General features: G+C 37.2%; 1 protein-coding gene across 6 annotated transcripts in view; it reads left to right on the forward strand.

Annotated features, from left to right (window-relative positions):
* The window catches only part of LOC102674871 (solute carrier family 12 member 6), a 146675-nt gene that overhangs the window by 107072 nt on the left and 31611 nt on the right, over positions 1–7992 (forward strand). The window lies entirely within an intron of this gene.

The following is a 7992-nucleotide window of genomic DNA, read 5'->3' on the forward strand; positions in this document are numbered from 1 at the left end:
AACATTTACGTTTAATATTTACTTCATATTTCAATATAAACGTTTTATTCCTTCGACATTACTATTCATGATTTTTAAAACACAAAAACTTATTATCCACTTATTATTTGATGAACATCTTCAAATTCCACGCAAGATCAAAATCACACGCAATACAAATCAACACTGCACGATATTCTCCGCGTTAATTCTCGAAATATCAGTTGCCACGGCGTCGCCCTATTCACCCTGGAGCGAGAGGGAGGAGGGGATAAAGGGCACAAAGGCGACGAAACTAACCTTCGTCAAAGGCGATCGCAGGGCGAAAAAGCGCCGCGTGACGAGCGCCCCTTTAATTAAAATTAAAAATCGAGAAAGCCTCGTTTCCGCGATACACCAATTCATTACCACCCAATATATATAAATATACACTCTTTCGTTCCCGCGCCTTAAAAAAGAAAAAAGAAGAAAAAAATAGTAGAAGAAAGAAGGAGGGAGAAGAAAAGAGGAGGGAGAAAAATTGAAAAGGCGCGAAAAGGCGCTAGTGTCCGTCGACGACTACGTTGCGGCAATTATTGCGTGTCCATGGAGGCGCGCCTCCTCCCTCCCTCCGTCTCAGAAACTCGCCGAGATAAACGACTTTGCAGAAAAGCAGCGTCCCGCTCTAATTACGGTCGAACGATCCCAGTAATTGAATTTAATTGCTCCACGAAAGAGGAGAGCTACCTGATCGCGCCACCCCTTTGTACTCGCCGTTTTACTATTAACCCTCGTCGAAACATCCGGAATGCAATTAACTGAATTGTGAACCGGTTGGCCCGGTGTTCCTCGTTGTTTTGTAGCCGTTGCAGGGAAAAAAATTGCACGGCCGAGGAGGAAATTGCTGTTATTCTCCGTGGACAATTTTATTTCTGTTTTTTTTTTTTTGTTCTTTTTTTCTTTTTTTTTTAGAAATATATATATATATTTTTACGAACTCGTGAAATTGAATAGAAATTGTTGCTTCGTCGGTTTGTGGAACGAAACATGTTACGGAATATATCCAAAATTGGAAGAATTATTGGAGTTTTTTATTATTACTAATTGACAAAAAAATTCAGGAAAAATAAACGATAATAATGACAATCCTGTGCGAGTTGAAAAAATGAAAATTTCCATACGTGATTTAATTCAACGTTCATGAAACAATAAGTGGACGTAATTTGCGTAAAAATATTTTTCGTAACGATGTTTTTAATCTCAATTTTTTTAAACAGTTTTAATAAAATGAACGAATTAAATTTATACGTAACGTTTAACGTTGTTTCGTGCAAAAAGAATAATTTTAACGATATTTTTATCGCTTTTCAAATATTTTAACAAAACATTAGACAAGAGAAGGAGAAGGGAGGGGGGGATATTTTTCCATTCTTCGAAATCTTCTCTCCGTTCAATTATATTTATACAGCAGCTGCGAATAGGATTCATTTCGAAATGATAATTTAGTTGAAAATCGAAGACCAACTTGACGAAGTTAAGTCATTGCAAACCAGTGGTGGGAGGAAAGGCCGATACGATGTTCAACGTTTACATAGGCGAAGCTTTACAATCTCACGCGGATCACAATGACGTCGCTTCTCCATTTATTATCAATTTTCCGAGGGATTTGGCCGCGCCATTTGAATGCATCCTCCTGCCTTAATTATCTGCCGCTTCTCCTTTCCAGTCGGATTAGCTTTGCCGCCATTCTACTTACCACTATCGTCTATAACGCGAGGAGATCGTAAAATATTCATTTTCGTGGATCTTCGTGCTTTCTCTACCCTTTCTGAAACTAAAACGCTTCGAGACGCTTCGTGTCTTGACGTGACGATTAATTGGAAAATTTTAAATTATATGATGATCTTCGATAAAACTAGCTTTTTGTGAAATAATTTTAAAAATTCGCGTAAAGGAAAAGAGAATGTTGTTAAAAAATTTCTATTTTTTTGATGGAAATGATTTTTGTTATTACGTATTTAATAATTTGCCTTTTGAGAAGCGACCGATTAAAATTTATATTTCATATTTTGTGAAGAGAGAAAATTTTGCATTATTGTTTCAAAAGCTATTTATGCTGGAAATTTAATTTGCATTTGGATAAAAACAGGTAATTTAAATAGAAATAATTGATAAATTAAAATCATAATCATAATATGTCATCTCTTATCATAAGAAATTTAAATTTTAATAACTCTTGTAAAAAAAAAATTAAAAGAAACAAACAAAAAGTAGTAGTAGTAATAATAAAGCAAGAAATTGAAAAAAATAAAATTAAAAAATAGAAACAAACATTAAATAGAATAGAGAACCAATTCAATCCACTTACAACCCTTTGTTTTCACGTAGAGATTGCTCTGGAAAATTGGCGAGACAAAGCAGGATTGCGTTACAGATTAAACGATCAATGCGCGGTCCTGAATTAATTATTGGCCGGCGGCCATTCTATTCGAAACGTGATGCCTCGTATTTATATGGGTTTATGCGAGTCCAGTTGGATAAACCATCAAGCAACGAGATTGTTGCTCGCCAATGCTTTTGACTTTCTGCCAAACTTAAAACTCTTTCCCAAACGATACGAATTTTCCATTCCTCGAACGTTTATCTTGTATTTTGCAGAGAAGAAAGAAGGATGGAAAAAATTCTCTTATCGATTGAGAAATTTTGGAGAAAATATTAAATCTCGAATAGAAAGAAGATCGGAATCATTTCTGTATCCTTTCATGAATTCTAGAACAGTGTTGTTCAGTCTGTCATTTTAACGTTCAGTGCTGCAACGTCGAGGATGAAAATAAAATTAATGGAACAAATATCTGTTCTTTAGACCTTATTTCTAAATCTATGGCTTTGAATAGTATTAAAATCAAAGTTGGGATAAGAAAATTAGTAGAAAGTAAAAGTTTGAAATTTTAGGTTATAGTTACTTGAGAACAATGCTGAGAACAAAGATATGGGCAGCAAGGCTAACGAAATGGAAATACCTAAAAACTTTAAGCCCTACTTTTATTACTCACGAATAATGCTGAGAGCAAAGTTAAGAGTGAAGAAACTGGAGAAGTAGAGCTCTTTAGGCTTTTCAACAATTTTCTACAAACAAATATTGAGAACAAAGTTACGAGCAGCGAAAGTAACAGATAGCTTTAGGGCCTGGAACTATTGCATCGCCCGAACTTACCCGATATTGCTCGATCTTGCTCGATCCTACTCGATACTGCTCGATATTGGCCGAAACTTCCCGAACCGAAAACTGTCGCGTCGTTTTCCTCTTACGAGCAATTATTACTAAAAATATATGCAATAGGCGCAAATAGGTTTTAATACCTCTATCGTCTGGTATTTATTAAATCATAACATTTAATGGTGCTCTCGATTTTCCCTTGTTCCAGTACTCCCCATTGGATTTTCGTTTCGTTTTCCTCGTTCGAGGAGAACAAGTACGATAAACTTTCGTCTCGAAGCTGGAAATAAGCTCGACTCGATTTTTCGACAAGGCTACTTTTCGTCCAAGTAAATAAAGTTCGCCAACTGTAAACTCAGACCGTTGACCGTAGTTTTCCCGAAAGTTTGTTCGCGGGAACGGGTGCCAGGGTCGATGTGGATTATCAAGTGGAACGAACCAACGAGAGTTTATTATCCTTTGTTCTTTTGCATCGTTTACGATCATCGTTCACCCTGCCTCGTTATAACTTCGATACGATCGCGCTACTGGCAGCATTTCAAAACAGAGGTCTATGTTACCGATGAAACCCTATTTTTTTCAAATCCAATTCTGTTTTTATACATAGACACATACGAAACGAAATTGGATTCAAAAATTATTTCTTTTACTTTCTAATAAAAGCATTCGTGTTTCGTTGTACAGAAAAAGAGAGTCAGGACATAAGATGTTACGAGGAAAATATTTTTTAAAAAAAAATTCGCAAATTCGTGAAAACCATATCGAAAGTTTGTAACATCCATTCTAAAATAGGAAAGAATTTTTTAGAAAAATGTTCTCGAGCATTTCTTCTAGAAATTATATCTATAAAATTCATGCTAAACATATTCATACACTATTGTTCAACATTTTGGAAACAATCATATTATGATAAATATCATCAACAACAATTACTTTAGACAAATAAAAAATTAACAAACACAATACTCAAAATTTCATTTTAATTTATATTTATCTGTTACTTCATTTTCGTTTTTCTTTCATTCGATAAACAAACTTTGTAACAAATTAATTTACATACATTTGAATGACAATATACATAGAGAAAAATAACTATTCGAAGCGATCAAAAAGTCAAATCGTTGAAAAATATGGAATCTCGCGTTTCGTTTTCGTTCATCACGAGACGAGAGTATTAAACGAGAACGAGAGCTGTTCGATCCATCGCTTAAGCTTAAGCTGTCAGCTTTGGGTCGCGCGTACGCGCGGCGTGATATAAATATCGTGCTTTACGTGGGAAATAACGCGCAGTTTTTCCCACAGCTGCTCGAATGGTGTTGTAACAGGAAGAAATCGTGCGGAATTTCGCTCGTTCCAATCCCGCCTCGCAAAAGTTCACCTGGGTACGGAAATTCTCGAGTATAAAGCGCGATAAGAGGCATGTTCGAAGAAAACGGTAAAATTTGAAAGCCAGTGCCACGTATTTATTTTAATGAGACAAGGCTGGATTTTTTTTTTTTTATGAGAAAGAGAGTATGTTAATGTAGTTTGGAATTATTTTGAGAAATTGAGAATGAAGAAGGGGACGATATATTATTGATAATAAATTTTTGAAAATTTTGATGAATTTGCAATTCTTGATTTTATTTAGATTTTTTTTTTTAATACAAATTATTTTGGACAACAATTATTTGGAAATGAAGAAGAAAGAAAAGCGGATTCTTGAGTCGTTTTTATTGAATTTTGTTTAAAATAGAGAAGGATAAAAATATATTTTCAAAATTAGAATTATCGATTTGCATCAATCATGTATTCTTATTTATTTTTTTAATGCGAGGCGAAGAATATATATTCCATAGTATATTTAGATCACCTATAATAACTTAAAAAAGAAAAAAGGATTTTTTAAAATTTTCAAGAATAAAAGTTCGATTCGATTCAAAAGAAATAAAAATATCTTTGTTAATCGTTTAAGATATCACTGATTCGCGACAATTTTTCGAGACTTTTTGATCTCGACGACAGCATCGTTTAAAGCGAAATTTTCGCCGTTTTCGAGCAGGCATTCAACGATTCCGATTGTTTCGTCGAAATTACGAGGAACGACACGTCAAGTTGTCCGATTGCTCGTCAACCGACGAAAATGGTCTGGCATTTGACAAATGAACGGGAAGAAATTGTCAGAGAGCGACAGAGAGGGATAAATAGAAATCAAATGGTTGCAGAGAAAAAAAGCAAGTAGGAAAATAAGGGGAAAAAAGGAGAGATTTGGCTTGGAAATATTATTATTTGAAATAAAGTAATTTAATGTACCATCTTACCTCTCTTTCTCTCTTTCATTTTCAAAAATAATTTCATATTATTTCAAACGTTACATACAAGCAACATCCCAGACAATCTTTTATCCGCCATTTTCCTTATAATAATCTCCAATATAATTCGTTAAATTTTGTTATTTTACTACACAAATAAAGAAATATGTGTTCTCATGATAATTGCAAATTTATAAAACAATAATTCGTAGAATTAGATTCAAATATTGGAACAATGGCGACATCTTCGATCCCTCATCCGCCATTTTCCCCATAACAATTTCCATACATTTCATCAGACTACTATTTGATTAAACAAGTAAACAAATACGTTACATCAACTTTGTTTCGTCAAAATAAATAATATAACAATTGCAACCACTTTTAGAGCGGAAAAATGAATAAAATTAACAATTACCGAAGAAAAATAAAGATTCACTAGCAAAACAACACAAGTTACAAAAATTTCATTGCCCTATTCGCGATAGATCGTATTTCGTGTTTAATTGAAGAAATCGACCAATTGATCAAAATTATTCAACGTTGGTATCGAGCCGAAATGTTCCTCGAGGATGAAGAAGAGAGAGAGAGAGAGCGATTTGCATAAGGTCGGTAGGTATGTACACAGCGAGAGGCAAAGATGGAAAACTTTTTACCCGAGAGAAGGCAAACTGAACTGTATAAAATAAAGGAGAGACAGAGAGGAAAAAAGGTCGAAGCGAGGAGAAATTAAATGGAGGGAAGGAAGATTAAAAGGAATTTGAATGAAGAACTTACGCAAGTTGTTAAAACGAAAAAAAAAAAAAAAAAAGGAGATAGAGAAAAGAGAGAAAATGAAAAGGAAAAAGAGGTGATATTGTTAAATTACAAAGGTTTGACGCAGTTTGTAGGAAACGTACGTAAATAGTAATCGGAGATAAAAATAAAAAAGGAACGTGAATCGAGGTAACCGGAGAGAAAGAGAGAGAGAGAGAGAAAATGAATCTGATAGGTGAGCCTCACGACCGGAAGAACGCGATCCTACGCGCACGGTAAATAAAATAGAAAGTCAAAGGAACACGTTGATGCGAGGGATACACGTGCGAAAGTTTAAACAACGAACATTGTTGAAAGCACGGAGGAAGGGAATTGAAATATATACACAGAGGAGAGGAGTTGAAAGGAATTTAAAATATTTCCACTTTACGAGGGAAACGTTTACATCCCCCTTCCCCTCTCTCTCTCTTTCTCTCTCTCTTCGAAAGTCTTGAAATATTTATCCCGGGAGGAAAATATTTCGACAAAAATTCGAGAAAAAAATCTGGATAATCACAGATACGTTTGCAAGCAAGAGCATAGTGTATATACAAGTTAAAAAAGCAAAGAAAACGCTTTAATCTCCTCCTTCTCCTCCTCCCATGTATACATCTATCGGTAAATACTCGATTCGAGGAAACGAGACCGAAATCGCGAAACGAAGGGGAGGGAGAGAAGAAAAAGGAAGAGAAAAATAATAAATCGGCAACAGCGACATGCTGCATCCTCGACCGAATTAAAAGAAAAAAGAAAAATAATAAAGCTATCGACAGACGTAATAAGAAGAAGAATAAAAAAGAAAAAAGAAAGAAGAAAAAAAGAGGAAAAAAAGAAACACGGTTACCTCGAGCGCGACGAGGAGAGGAGATCTACAGGGAAGAAGCAGGATCAACGCGGAGGAACAGAGAAAGAGAGAGCATCTTCTCCTCTTCTCGTTTCATCCTTCGTTCCTCCCAACTTCGCTCGATCTCTCGTTTCGTTTCTCCACGCTCGATCCTCGTCCCACGTTCGGAAGCTGCGCGGTGTACAGAGGAGGAGGAGGAGGAGGACAGAGAGGAGAGAAAGGGGGACAATCCCGGGGGTGGATGCAGCGGCGCTTGCGCCGTCCGGGGGTGGAAAAGCTGAGAACGCCCGGGACGCTGGCTCGCGCGAGTGCGAGAAAATGAGGGAGCAAGCGGTGGGAAAATACGTGGAAGAAGCGTAGACGCTACGCAGGGCGAGAAGATGCCGGTTTGAAGGGCGAGGAGGGTTAGGAGGAGGAGGAGAAAAGGGAAGAGAAGAGGAGAGGAGAGGGAGGGAGAGAGTGGCGAGATAAAAGGAGGATATGAAAAGGGTGGAAGAAGAGAGGGAGAAGAACGAGGGGTAGAACAGCGGGGTGGAACGGAGATGAGGGGTGAGAGAGAGAGAGAGAGGGAGAGAGAGAGAGAGGGGAGCAGGAACAGAGAGTCGGATAGAGCGTGCGCAGCGAGGAGGGAAGGAGAGGAGGCCTGGAAAAGCCGGGAGTGTTCGTTCGAGTAAGCCCTCTCGGGCCACGTCCTCTCTCCTCGACTCCGCGTCTCGGTCGACACGTTTTCCCGTTCCTTTTTTCTTTTCCTCCGAAAAGAGGAAGAGGAAGAGGAAGAAGAAGAAGAAGAGGAAGAGGGAGAGGGAGAAAAAGAAGAGGAGGAGGAGGAGGAAGAAGAGGAAGGTAGCGCCTCCGGTCGTGGTTGTTTCTCTCTCCGAGTGCGGTGT

This window comes from Apis dorsata, unplaced genomic scaffold, assembly GCF_000469605.1.
Source record: "Apis dorsata unplaced genomic scaffold, Apis dorsata 1.3 scaffold_161, whole genome shotgun sequence".
Classification (NCBI taxonomy): Eukaryota; Metazoa; Arthropoda; class Insecta; order Hymenoptera; family Apidae; genus Apis; species Apis dorsata.